This window comes from Argentina silus (genome assembly GCF_951799395.1).
Source record: "Argentina silus genome assembly, chromosome: Y".
NCBI lineage: Eukaryota > Metazoa > Chordata > Actinopteri > Argentiniformes > Argentinidae > Argentina > Argentina silus.
Window position 1 is genome coordinate 30,967,436 of NC_139654.1, and position 15,354 is coordinate 30,982,789.

The window sequence follows — 15,354 nt, forward strand, 5'->3', positions numbered from 1 at the left end:
GCTCTGGATTTACTGTAAAAATCGATTATTGCTCACTTGCTCAACGTGTTGTAAAAGTATGTCAAATTACAGACATGAGGCTACTCTAACAAAGAATGATAAATACATGTATTTGTGTCCAAATATATGACCAGCTTCTGTTGAGAATTTGGGCAATTTGCATTTGTCTCTTACGTTAAATCACTAACAGAAGGTATCAAGTACTGTTGATTGATTCCATTGATTCTTTGATCAAGCCGGTTTGGATAGGATGTTTTTCCTTCTCATAGGTCTGTGCTTCATCCCCTAGGTGTCCTGGCCAACTTCAATGTGCTCATTGTTAGAAGTGAGGAGTCAGAGAATGGGATCCAGGTGTTTGATTCCAATGGGAACTCAGTTGGAATCTCTAAGGAAGCTGGAGCAAATGTGAGAGGAAGGTCAGTGAAGACAAATAAAAAGACACCAACAGTCAATTACCTTTCAAGAGTTATTATTATTTGTTACTGACATATACACTCACCGGCCACTTTATTAGGTACACCTGTTCAACTGCTTGTTAACGCAAATATCTAATCAGCCAATCACAGGACAGCAACTTAATGCATTTAAGCATGTAGACATGGTCAAGACGACCTGCTGAAGTTTAAACCGGGGAATGGGGAAGAAAGGTGATTTAAGTGACTTTGAACGTGGCATGGTTGTTGGTGCCAGACGGGCTGGTCTGAGTATTTCAGAAACTGCTGATCTACTGGGATTTTCATGCACAACCATCTCTAGGGTTTACAGAGAATGATCCGAAAAAGAGAAAATATCCAGTGAGCAGTTCTCTGGGCAAAAATGCCTTGTTGATGCCAGAGGTCAAAGGAGAATGGCCAGACTGGTTCGATGATAGAAAGGCAACAGTAACTCAAAGAACCACTCGTTACAACCAAGGTATGCAGAGACCATCTCTGAACGCACAACACGTCGAACCTTGAAGCAGATGGGCTACAGCAGCAGAAGACCACACCGGGTGTGTCGCCGAGGGCGAGCCTAGTATGGCCTTTACCCGGCCTCAGCACCACACTCAGAATTACTCAGGCAGTAGTAAGAAATCAGAATATGTGCTGTGGGAATGTATCCCGGAGGAAATGCCTACGGATGGGGGAGCCGAGAACACCTACCGTATTATACCAAAGCCATTTGAGATAGGAGCCGGGGCACCAGTGGGACTTTGTAAGCAGGAGGCATCCACTGAGGGAGAGAAATTACCCGTACACACCCAGGAGGTGGAGCCAGACTCAGCTGAAAGCAAGGCCATAGAGACTAAGCCGGTAAGCATTGGACGAGAGTTGAGACCCCGTATAGCTGGGAGGTCACGACTGCCTAGTGAACTGACCTCTACCACGGATACTGACACCGAGTCAACTGACTCTGAATCTGATGTTTCTGAGTATAGGCCAGGGGCTAGGCCCAGTGGGCAAAGGTTAGAGAAACGTATGAGTAGAATGCGTAGAATGGATAGACGTATGGGTTTTAGACCTATTGGAGGGCCACATAAAAGCCACAGGGCTCAGGAAAGGAAGGCGGATACACCATCACCCACACCAGGTTCACCAGCCTCCTTGGGCACACCAGAGGATTTAATCAGACATCTTATTTACCACCCCGCAGTGGGGGAGGAAATGGAGAGTTGGTTGGGTGGTGTTGGATGAAGTAACCTCCCGTCAAAGTTCACCCGTCCAGAACGATTGGACTAGGGATACACCGGCTGCAGCTGGACCCCCTAGTACCCACTTACTTGCCTCTCTCCTCTATCCTCTCTCTCCTAACCCCTCTCCCCCTCGCAGAAATGGATTGGTTAAACCAACACCGGCAGTCATGGAGGAAACAGTTGCGGCATTGGTGGCTGAAGCTCAGGCTGCCCTGCAGACCCCCGTTCCCGAGAGAGAGGTTACTGTTATTGGTACCTTAGAGGAGGATATGATGCAGACCCCCCCTCGTGAAGAAGCAGTGTCTTTTGATATCGATCTCTCTGACATCTATGAGTTTCTCCTGCCAACTGTGGAAATGCCGGACCTGGAAGAAGGGATGGATCCCTTCCTCGACTCTATCTTCCTGGAATAAGTGGAATGATAAGTTGGCCAAAAATAAATATGTATCCAAGAATTGCTTAAAGAAAGTATAATGATTTAGAAGTAGTGCAACTATATAACTATATAACCTGCAAATAATGAGTAGTTTTCAATATGTGTAATTGCATAACTAAACAAGAGGAATTAGAATGCAAGTGTGACCCAGAGTCACTATAGCTGCTTAGGCCTTGTGTATAAAGTGGGCCCACTAACAAAGAAAGTGCTAGAATTAACCATATTTAACTGTGTATTCTTGCTCAGAGTTGATTGCTGAGACAAGGCAATATATCTTTGGAAAGTTGACGTCATGTGTACAAAGGGCAACGGCTGTACGAGAGAAAATGGGAAGTGAGACCCGTCTAAAGGTCAGGTCAGGTGATGGAAAGTCCCCAGCTGGACAGTGCCATGGCGTCCAAAATCAAGTAGAAATATGCTGCGTGAAGTGTGATATTATTAATATAAGAAATATAGCGATTTGCTGGTTTTAAGGCTTTTAACATGATTAATTACTATATGTTATACGATAGGAAAGTGCGTTGATAATGGAGCCTGGAAGCCATACTGGTTGGGGGAAGGGATAACGGCCTCACCACAGGGTTGCTACATTTGGAGCTACAGCAGCCCCCACCTTCTTATCTTTTGACTTCTGGAAAGGAAAACATTGCAGGCCTGCTGTGTACCAACCAGAGAATCAAACTATGTGAAGTGTGTAATAAGATGTGTAATAGTGTAATAGATGCACTGTAACCAAGGCATAGATGTACAACAGATAGAGAAGTTCTGCATGCAAAACATAGATATGTACTGTGCAAGCAGACCTAGACACGCAATATCCAGATATAGACAATGTCCAGACATAGACCCAATGATTCAGGCTTAGGCCCAGTGATTCAGACATCGACGCAATGTCCCAGACAGGGAGGTACCTTAGCCAGGGTATAAAACATGCTTCTTGGGGCATTTCGCTGGGCGCACCCCGCTGCAGAGCGTAATACTTGAGGCATTGGAGCAGGATTGAGTGTGTTGGAGACCAAGCCCGGAGCTCATACTCTGATCATATTCTGACTTACGGATTGCCACCGCTGAACAACTTTTGGAGACGAGTTTTCTTGATAAGTATTTGGAATTCAGTTTAGGGACTAGACCACAATTTGAGAACTCCACAGCTTCTCTTTCAGCACGGGGCTTAACCCTTAGCTGTTGGGGCTGTGGCTTTAGGTAATACCAAGGAACTATTATCACAGGTTTTCACTCTGAGGAGCTATTATCATAGGTTTTCACTCTGAGGAGCATTTATCATAGGTTTTCACACGAAGGAACAATTATTACAGTTTTGTTGTTTTCTAAGTATTATTGTTTTAAGAGGAACCCCCTTGGATATAGTATTGTTACAGGAGTTCTCATCAGTTTCACAGATAATATTGGACACAGGATTTCAGAATCATTTGGATTTCAGGATCAATCGGAGTTCCGGATCATTGGGAGTTCAGGATCGTCTAGAATTCAGGATTCTTCAATCAATACCAAAAGAAAATAATTTTAGTAGTTTTTCTGGATTTTGCCTGTCAGGGGCAAGGCTGAAGCCCTGCGGGGAATCAGAGCCTCTTGGCTGGGTAGAGGAAACTCGAGCTTACCACAAACACGGCGGATAGAGGAAGCGGGTCTAACTCGACGGGGTTTGGAATCGAAGCCTCTCTAATCTTCACTGACCAGTAGTAAGACAGGCTGATAGGTTTTTATTATTTTCAATTTATATCATTTTTCTATTATCATGTTAACAATTAATCAAGCTGTCTGTAACCCCATTTATTGATATTTTAGCTATGCTGTAATGCTTTGAATTATTAATTAAACATCATATCCTGCATTTAAAGCAACAGTTTCAAGAAATTTAATGATGTATTACCATTTTACTCTAAATTGTAGAACTCAGTATAAGTCATATTACTCTTCCTGGTAATGTAAAAAGTTATAGGCTACTGTGCATGTGATATCATAGGATCTGAAAGGTTATATCTGGCCCCTTATTTTTACCTCCATTGGGTATATTGTCCATACCGATAGATCTTTTATCCGCAACCACACCAACTGGCACTCATTAAGGTTAGAGCAGCCGTTAACCATAGAGGTCATTTGCTTCGATGCACGGTTTTATAGGGGTGACTTTTCAGTGCATTGGAAGTGAGTGAAGGAAGATTTGGGGGAACTATGGGATTTTTAGGCTGTTAACAGCGGAGTGAATCTAACCACCACCAACCTACACCGGACCCCTATGGTCCAAACCTGTTACTAGAGGGTTGGTACCGGAGCCCTGTACTGGGCTATGAGTTCTGGTTGTGAATTTTATATTTTAAACTGGAACTCAACTTTTGCCGGGAGACAGGTGCCACTCCTGTCAGCTAAGAACAGGAAACTGAGGCTACAATTCGCACGGGCTCACCAAAATTGGACAATAGAAGATTGGAAAAACGTTGCCTGGTCTGATGAGTCTCGATTTCTGCTGCGACATTCAGATGGTAGGGTCAGAATTTGGCGTAAACAACATGAAAGCATGGATCCATCCTGCCTTGTCTCAACGGTTCAGGCTGGTGGTGGTGGTGTAATGGTGTGGGGGATATTTTCTTGAGACACTTTGGGTCCCTTAGTACCAATTGAGCATAGTTTAAACGCCACAGCCTACCTGAGTATTGTTGCTGACCATGTCCATCCCTTTATTACCACAGTGTACCCATCTTCTGATGGCTACTTCCAGCAGGATAACGCGCCATGTCACAAAGCTCACATCATCTCAAACTGGTTTCTTGAACATGACAATGAGTTCACTGTACTCCAATGGCCTCCACAGTCACCAGATCTCAATCCAATAGAGCACCTTTAGGATGTGGTGGAACAGGAGATTCGCATCATGGATGTGCAGTCGACAAATCTGCAGCAACTGCGTGATGCTATCATGTCAATATGGACCAAAATCTCTGAGGAATGTTTCCAGCACCTTGTTGAATCTATGCCACAAAGAATTAAGGCAGTTCTGAAGGCAAAAGGGGGTCCAACCCGGTACTAGCAATGTGTACCTAATAAAGTGGCCGGTGAGTGTATATATATACAGTGGGGGAAATAATTATTTAATCCCCTGCTGATTTTGTTAGTTTGCCCGATTACAAAGAAATGAGCGGTCTATAATTTTTATGGTACTTTTATTTTAACAAATAGAGACAGAATATCAACAAAGAAGTCCAGAAAAAACACATTATATAAAGTTATAAATTCATTTGCATTTGATCGAAGGAAATAAGTATTTGATCCCCTACAAACCAGCAAGAATTCTGGCTCATACAGACCGGTTATATGCCCATGAGGCACGCAGATTAGTCCTGTCACTTTAGGAAAAGTACTCCTAATCTCTGCTTGTTATGGGTATAAAAGACACCTGTCAATAGAATCAATCTCTTCCATTCCAACCTCTCCACCACCATGGGCAAGACCAAAGAACATTCAAAGGACATCAGGGTAAGATTTATAGACCTGCACAAGGCTGGAATGGGCTACAAGACCATCAGCAAGAAGCTTGGTGAGAAGGGGACAACTGTTGGTGCAATTATTAGAAAATGGAAGACATACAAAATAACCATCAATCGCCCTCGGCCTAGAGCTCCATGCAAGATCTTGCCTCGTGGGGTAAGGATGATCATGAGAAGGGTGAGGGATCAGCCCAGAACTACACGGGAGGAGCTTGGTAATGATCTCAAGGCAGCTGGGACCACAGTCACCAAGAAAACCATTGGTAACACACTACACCGTAACGGATTGAAATCCTGCAGTGCCCGCAAGGTCCCCCTGCTCAAGAAGGCACATGTACAGGCCTATCTGAAGTTTGCCAATGAACACCTAAATGATTCAGAGAAGGCTTGGGAGAAGGTGATGTGGTCAGATGAGACCAAAATTTAACTCTTTGGCATAAATTCGACTCTTCGTGTTTGGAGGCTGAGAAATGCTGAATGCTACAATCCCAAGAACACCATCCCCATCGTCAAACACGGAGGTGGAAACATTATGCTTTGGGGTTGTTTCTCTGCTAAGGGTACAGGACGACTTCACTGCATTGAGGGGCCAATGGACAGGGCCATGTACCATAAGATCTTGGATGAGAACCTCAGCCAGAGCACTGAGGATGGGTCGTGGATGGGTCTTCCAGCATGACAATGACCCAAAACATACAGCCAAGGCAACAAAGGAGTGGCTCAAGAAGAAGCACACTAAGGTCATGGAGTGGCCTAGCTAGTCTCCAGACCTTAATCCTATAGAAAATTTGTGGAGGGAGCTGAAGCTTCGAGTTGCCAAGCAAAAGCCTTGAAACCTTCAGGATTTGGAGAGGATCTGTAAAGAGGAGTGGACCAAAATCCCTCCTGAGATGTGTGCAAACCTGGTGACCAACTATAAGAAACGTCTGACTTCTTTGCTTGCAAGCAAGGGTTTCTCCACCAAGTACTAAGTCATGTTTTGCTTGGGGATCAAATACTTATTTCCTTCGATCAAATGCAAATGAATTTATAACTTTATATCATGTGTTTTTTCTGGACTTCTTTGTTGATATTCTGTCTCTATTTGTTAAAATAAAAGTACCATAAAAATTATAGACCGCTCATTTCTTTGTAATCGGGCAAACTAACAAAATCAGCAGGGGATCAAATAATTATTTCCCCCACTGTATATTTGGTAAGATAATTCGCATATTGTTTGTGGTTCCTTGATCCCTATTTACTATGTTTAAATGCAAAATAAAGTTTAACTTGGGCGCTCTTATTTGGAATAAATCCTCATTGTGGGGGGACATGCAGCGTTCGGCCTGTAGAGGGAGCTACAGGACCGTGGCCGGGGTTGTGTCGGCGAGACTTTTGTTGCACACCTGCTGCGAATTAAGTCTCGCCGGCAAATGTTTAAGATGTGTGTGCTTCTGCCATTTCAGTAGGCGAGGTGAGCTGGGAACGGCGGAACGAGAGAGAGAGAGAAAGAGACGACTGCAAAGTCGCCGAGTAATCATTGAGGAGGCTGGAAAGCCAAACGGACATTCTTACGAACTATATGAATAAACGGGAGAGATTCCCTTACCCTAACGCTGCGTCTGCCTCTGTGTACAACGGACTTGGTTACACTCATTTACACACTTTTACATTGAATGGAAGTAGGTGGACGGAGTTGCACTATTGGAGCTCAAAAAACACAGATAGGTCGTCCAACATCGACTGTGACTGCAGTACAATTTTGAGGGGGGAATTAAAAAGTCGCTCCACATGAACAATAACTCATGATAGCTAAATGGGTACGTATTATGTGCAAATCCTTTTTATATTATTTATGAGAAGCTCCAAATCTGCCTAGGTGTTAAAAAATATACCAAGCGATTAGTTTCAATATGGCCACGATATTTCATGTTATTTCATCATCAACCAATGTATTGTCAATCCCATCTAGCCCACTAAATCTAATTTATTCTCAACGTAGCCTAATCAGAAAAGTATAGGAGTTAGGAAATGTGGGAAACTTGAGTACTGTATTTGAACTTGACTCAAATGGTAATGACATTCATTAACTGTTTGATCCAAAGCATATTGTTAGAAATTATTGTAACAAGGTTCGGACACAGAGGTAGTGGTATGGGACTCAACCCTTTTATTGTTCGGTCTTAGTTATTATTCTTCGTATTTTGTCTTCTTCACGGCGACTTTCCAGTCCCCCTCGCTGCTCTCCCGGCCCTCCTACTGAAAGCAGAGGCACACACATCTTACACCATTCGTTAACGAGGCTTCATTCGCAACAGGTGTGCGACAAAGCCTCGCTCCCGCACCCTGGCCACGGTCCTGTAGCACCCTCTACAGGCCGAACGCTGCATGTCCCCCCACATACCCCCACCGCCCGACACAGGCCGGGGACACAACGGCCGACAACCTACTCCCCCCCCCCCCCTGCACGGGAGAGGAAGTCTGCCACGACCATCTGCGCCCCCGGTGTGTGCACGACCGAGAAGTTGAAGGGCTGCAACGCGAGATATCACCGGGTGATCCTCGCGTTCACATCCTTCATGCGGTGGAGCCACTGGAGGGGAGCATGGTCAGAATAGAGGGTGAAAGCGCGACCCAGCAGGTAGTAGCGGAGGGCGCCGACCGCCCACTTGATGGCAAGGCACTCCTTCTCCACCGTGCTGTACCGGCCCTCCCTCTCCGATAGTTTGCGGCTCAGGTACAGCACTGGCCGGTCAGCCCCCTCCACCCGCTGGTTTCAGCACTGCTCCCAGGCCTCTATCCGACGCGTCCGTCTGTAGGGAGAAAGGGAGGTTAAAATCAGGCGCATACAGGACCGTTTCTCCACAAAGAGCGCCCTTAAGGGCCTCGAACGACCCCTGGCACTGGCCCGACCATTGGACCGGATCCGGGGCACCCTTCCGGGTGAGGTCCGTCAAGGGACTGGCCAGCTCGGAGAAACCCGGCACGAACTGCCGGTAATAGCCAGCCAGCCCCAGGAACGCCCTCACCTCCTTCTTAGTCCTGGGCCGCGGAGAGGCGGCGATGGCCGCAGTCTTTTCAATCTGCGGCCGCACCTCCCCTCGACCCAAGTGGTACCCCAGATACCGGATCTCCCTCCGCCCGATCACGCACTTTTTCGGGTTGGCCGTCAGCCCCGCCTGCCTCAGGGACCGCAGAACAGCAGCCACACTCTGCACATGCTGCGCCCAGGTGTCACTGTGAATGACAATGTCATCCAAGTAGGCAGCAGCAGAGGCAGAGTGCGGCCGCAGAATGCGGTCCATGAGGCGCTGAAAAGTGGCTGGGGCTCCGAACAACCCGAAAGGGAGCACCGTGAACTGGTATAACCCGAGCGGAGTGGAGAATGCAGTCTTTTCCCGGGATACCGCCGAGAGTGGATTCTGCCAGTATCCCTACGTACAATCCAATGTCGTAAAATATTTGGCCGTGCCAAGCCGGTCCAAGAGCTCGTCAACCCGGGGCATCGGGTAGGCATCGAATTTGGAGACCGCATTAACCCTTCTATAATCCACACAGAACCGTATAGACCCATCCGGCTTGTTAACAAGCACGATGGGGCTACACCAGTCACTGCGGGACTCGTCGACCACACCCAGCTCCAGCATGGCTTCCAATTCCCTGCACACAATGTCTCGTTTGTGTACCGGCAACCTATAGGGACGCGTGCGCACCGTTAAACCCGGCTGCGTTTCTATATGGTGGTCGATAAGCGTAGTCCGACCGGGCAGGGGAGAGAACACGTCAGCGAACCTAGCTTGCAAATCTGCAACGTCCGTGGCCTGGCTAGCAGAGAGATGGTTATCAATGCCGACCGGAGTGCTAACTTTAGATTTTGGGACTTCCGGTACGAACTCATCTCTCTCTGGAATTATTGTAGCCAGAGCAACAGTGACCACGTCGTTCTATTTTTTAAGGAGATTTACGTGATACACCTGCAAGCTATCCCCCCGGTCCGAGCATACTACCTCATAATCCACGTCCCCCATGCGACGTGTGACCACAAACGGCCCTTGCCACTTCGCGAGTAATTTCGTGGTGGAGGTGGGTAACAGTACGAGCACCTTGTCTCCCGGTGTAAATTCTTGCAGGTTAGTTCCCCTGTCGTATAGGCGCTTTTGACACTCCTGGGCTTCCTGCACATGCTCGCGTGAGATAACCCCTAGGGCGTGGAGCTTTGTGCGCAAGTCCAGGACGTATTGAATCTAATTTTTACTGTCGCTAGACCCTTCCTCCCAATTTTCTTTAAGAAGGTCTAGGACACCCCGGGGCTTATGCCCGTAGAGTAATTCAAACAGGGAAAACCCGGTGGAAGCTTGGGGAATTTCCCGTACCGCAAACAGCAGGGGATCTAGCCATTTATGCCAATTCCGACTATCCTCGTGTACAAACTTCCGGATCATTGATTTCAAGGTCCGATTGAACCGCTCACAAAGGCCATCGGTGGCCGGGTGGTACACACTGGTTCGAATCGCCTTGATGTTCAACAACCCGTATAGTTCCCTGAGAGTGCGTGACATAAAATTTGTGCCCTGGTCGGTGAGAATCTCTTTCGGGATTCCCACGCGGGAGATTACTTGAAACAATGCCTGCGCTACACTCCTGGCAGAAATATTGCGCAGCGGTATTGCCTCGGGGTATCGGGTTGCGTAATCTATCAAGACCAACACAAATCGATATCCCTGTGTACACCGATCAAATGGCCCGATAATATCCATGGCAATGCGGTCGAATGGGTTCTCGACCAATGGTAAGGGCCGCAAGGGGGCCCGTGGAATGACTGGGGGATTTACCAACTGACATTCGCGACAAGAAGCGCACCACCTACGCACCTCTGCCCGCATTCCCGGCCAATAATATCGAGCCATTATACCAGGGGTGGGCAATTATTTTTCCCAGGGGGCCACATGAGAAACAGAAAATATTATGGAGGGCCGGGCCAATAGCCTGAACTCAATTCTCCATAACATTGATTTTATTTCTTTGTAAAAAGTGGTAAATTGCATTGTTTTGACAAGCTGTGACTGGTAAGAGTAAATGTAATGATTATTAAGCAATGAAAAAGTGAGGTTGCCTTCCAAGAAATGTCATTTATTCAATCACATTTTCAAAAACAATGGTACACAAAATAAGAATGTTTTTAACATTTGTGACTTGCTCATTTCTCCACTCAGTCACATTAACCCCAAAACACATTTTAGTTTAATATACAGTATTGTTGGAAAGAGGAGATCCTTAGCTTTCTAAAGACATCAATATTGTCTTTGTACTCCAAATATTAAGCAGTCTAACCATCTAATTTACTGTTTCAGTTTTTTTTTCTTGTTCAGTGAGAGAAATCTAGTCTCTGTTGGGCTTTAACAAGTGTATCAAAGTCAGGCTGAATGTCTGAGGTGGCTATGCGAAGCACAGCTGACAGATGATCATCAGTGAGAGAGGATCTATACCTGGATTTGTTAAACTTCATCAATGAAAATGTTTGTTCACATATGTAGGTTGATCCAAAGAGAACCAACATCTTCTGAGCATGTCTCCTCATGTTTGGAAAGTTCTCCTTTTTGAGAGAGGAGTAAAAGTCCAGCACTGATTCTGACTTAAAGTGCTCTGCCAGTACCACATCAGACTGCAGGTCAATGAGCTCCAGCTGAACGTCACTGGGTGCATTATCCACAATGCAGGTGAAGGGAGAGAAGATCATGCTCATTTCATCCTCAACTGTTTTGAAATCTTCAAATCGCCTTGAAAACTCACCATGCAGTGCTCCTAACATGGATGAGTACCTGTGGAGGTGATTAGCTGATGGGTTGACTTCTTTCAGGGTTTGCATGTGAGTGAGAGTGTTGCTCTCCAGTTGGCTTGAAAGAAACTGCAACTTTCTCATGAAAGCCTTCACCAGGCTGTGCATTTCATGAACAAAAAGGCCCTTGCCTTGCAGTTTGGTGTTCAGTTCATTCATCAGTGCAGTCACATCCACAGCAAATGCAAAATCTGCCATCCAGTCCCCATCTGAGAGCTCTGGGATGTCTTTGCCTTTCTTCTCACAAAACTCCCGAATCTCTGCTTTCAGGTCCCAAACTCTTTTCAGCACTTTGCCCAGGCTGAGCCATCTTACAGTTGTGTGGTAACCAATGTCACCATGTTCAGGCTCATGCTCCTCCAAAAGCTCAACAAACTGTCTGTGATTTAATGCTCTTGCCCTGATAAAGCATACTATTTTAGTTACAACATCAGTAACATGGTTCACTTTTAACACTGACTTGCACAACACATTCTGATGTAGAATACAATGTAAAAATACCAATTTCTGTTTAAGTAGCTAAATAAGCCTTCATAATATCTTCCATCAATCAGCCACGATTGACAAGTTGTTGATCTCATCTCATGATGCTCGCTCATGGCAGCATCCCTCAGTTCTATCAAGCCTTGATTAGCATTTCACTGTAATTGTGTCAACAGGTATGTAAATGCTATGGATTTATTTGAAGACATGACATACTGCATAACTAAAAGTGTATTTCCACCAAATGGAGGTAGAAAAAAATATGAATTAACCTGTGATAGAATACAGGCTAACACAAACCTGGAGACTGACAAACTCACGAGTCATTAGAGAGAAACGATGCTGCCAACTTTGGTGTACTCAACGATGTGTAGGCTAATGTACAGTAAATATGCCTTTGCCTACAATTTGAGATGCAAGACGACAAATAGTCACGTTACCAATACATGGGCATTATAAGCAGTCAGGCCATAGATAAATAGGCTATGTTCCTTAGTTTGTCCCATCTTTCATGAAAAAATCGTTGGGCCCCCTACACCAGTACAATCAACAATTGTGTAGCAATTACAGTAAATTAATAATAATGATACAAATATGTTGGACACGGTTAATCATTTCAACTTTGTGCAGCCTAATCATCGCTGTCATCACTTAACTTGAAATGGATTGCCATCAAATGATGCCCTTTACAAAATCTGAATTGATAGCCCATCACATATCATAAGTCTCATCATTTACATCAGTGTCTTTATTGTCATAGTTAACGATTTATTATGCATCATAGTCATCATTAAAATCAATGAATCATGACATTTTTTATTGGGCTCCTACAGTACATTGTCATCTTGCATTCATGATCATGCGGTATAGCTACATGTTACAACTATTATTCAAGTTCAAGTTTATTTGTTACGTCTCATACACGAGTGCAGGGAGTAAAATTCTTGGGCTCGCTTCCTTGACAATGCAGCATACAATACAAATAATAGAAATACGCAGTAGTGCAATGAGGTAGGACAAGACAATAAGTGACATAGTACAATATAAGTGAGACGGTTGGACAGTGACGATGTTGGGGACACAAGACAGTAGACATGACACAATTTCAGTATAAATAGTGTGACGGCCGCCGGGGTGTGCGGGCGCGTCACGGACCCAAACACAGTGTAAGCAGAGAGGGCCACACCAGAATTATAATCAAAGATATTTATTCGGTTAGTGGGGAGAGGGAAATGATAGAGAGGGTGGGGGTGAGAAGGCGTCGTGTCGTGAAGATAGCAGGGGGGTTCGGTACACGGTGGGTGGTCCTCTTACGTTCCAGGTCGGGGCGGCAGCGGGGTAGTCAGACAGGCGAAGGTTGGCAACGTAGCGGGCTCTCGGACGTTCTCGGGGTCAGGCTTCAAAGGGGGCTCTCCTATGGTCAGGGGTCATACACTGGACAATGGTGACTTGGCTTATTCTCTCTCTCATCAACTGCTCCTTGGTTCGCCGTAGCAACTCCTCCCCACTGGGTGCTCCGTTGGCTCCTTTTGTACGGTCTCTGCTGCTCCTGCTGATGCCCTTCAGCTGTGCCTTGACGAGCAGGAACTCCATGTATGGGCATACGGTGATTATCTCCACGGGTGGCAGCTGTGGCCCCTTGGGGCGCAGGAACTCCATACATGGTCCTGCCAAAGACAACACGGGGCAAGAGAGGGACAGCAGAAACAGCAGAGACAAAGCGAGGCGATATATACACTCCATTTACCACCTTCCCACACTCGCGCATGGGCTTAGGCACGGGGCGGGCGCCACAATAGTAGAGTAAAAAAGGAAAGTGTTCAGTGGAATGTCATTATTATTGCACTGAGCCGTTGGTGTAAGAGGTGTTGTTAAAGTGACTATGTGCTGGTAGAGTCCATTCTGTGGTTGTGCTGGGGGTAAAGTCATGGGTTCGGGGTAGGCTTGTTCATGAGCCTGATGGCCTGGGGGAAGTAGCTGTTGGAGAGCCTCTGAGTTTTGGCCCTGAGGCTCCGGAGGAGGCTCCGTCTTTTGGACGGCAACAGTTCAAACAGGCTGTGATTGGGGTGGCTGGGGTCTCTGATGATCCTCCGGGCTTTGCTGACACATCGTTTGCTGTATATGTCCTCTGACGCGCTCAGCTGTCCGCACCACCTTCTGCAGCGCCTTGCGGTTGAGGGCGGTGCAGTTGCCGGCAGTGATGCATCCCGTCAGGATGCTCTCTGTAGTGCCCCTGTAGAAGGTACGCAGGATCTTGGGCCCCATGCCAACCTTCCTCAGCCGCCTGAGGTGGAAGAGGCGCTGCTGAGCCTTTTTCACTACCTGATTGGTGTGCTCGTCCCAGGTGAGGTCGTCAGAGATATGGACGCCAAGGAACCCTCTCTACTGCGGACCCGTTGATGGTGATAGGGTCCTGTTCCCGGCCTTTCTTCCTGAAGTCCACCACCAGCTCCTTGGTCTTGTCAGTGTTGAGAGGGAGGTTGTTCTCCTGGCTGTACTGGGCCAGGCGGTCGACCTCTCTCCTGTAGGCCGTTTCATCGCCGTCTGTGGGGCTCATGTGTTGAGGGTCAGGGGGGTGGAGGTCTTTGAGCCCATTCTCACTACCTGTCGTCGGTCCAACAGGAAGTTCAGTATCCAGTCACATAGGCCGGAGTTGAGGCCTAGGTTCCTCAGCTTGATGTCGAACCTGGAGGGGACAATAGTGTTGAATGCTGAACTGTAATCAACGAACAGCATCCTCACATAGGTGTTCCTCTTCTCCAGGTGGGTGAGGGCGAGTGGAGTGCGGTGGCGTCGTCAGTGGATCTGTTTTGCCTGTAGGCAAATTGGTGAGGGTCCAGGGTGGGAGGGAGCATGCTGCTGATCTGGGCCTTGACATGCCTCTCAAAGCATTTGCTCACGATGGGAGTGAGAGCAACAGGGCGCCAGTCATTTAGGCATGCTACCTTGTTCTTCTTCGGCACTGGGACAATGGTGGATGACTTGAAGCAGGAGGGGACTATTCCTGTGGAGAGGGAGAGGTTGAATATGTCCGTGAACACACCAGCCAGTTGCACTGCGCACACTCTGATCACCCGGCCTGGGATGCCGTCTGGTCTGGCCGCTTTGCGGGTGTTGATGCGCCCGAACTGCCTGCGCACGTCTGCTTCGGTGATGACCAGGGCGCTGGCAGTGCTGTCCGCGGTGTGTGTCCTCTCTGGTGAGATGGCATTGGAGTCCTCGAAGCGGGCATAGAAGCTATTCAGCTTGTCTGGGAGAGAGCTAGCTACAGTAGCTGCGCAGCCAGGTTTCCCTTTGAAGTCTGAGATGGTGTGTAGCCCTTGCCACATGCTGCGTGGGTTGTTGCTGCATAGTTGTGACTCTATCTTATTGCTGTATTCCCGTTTGGCTACCTTGATCACTCTGCGGAGGTCGTAGCGGGCTTTCTTGTCGCTGGTGATGTCAC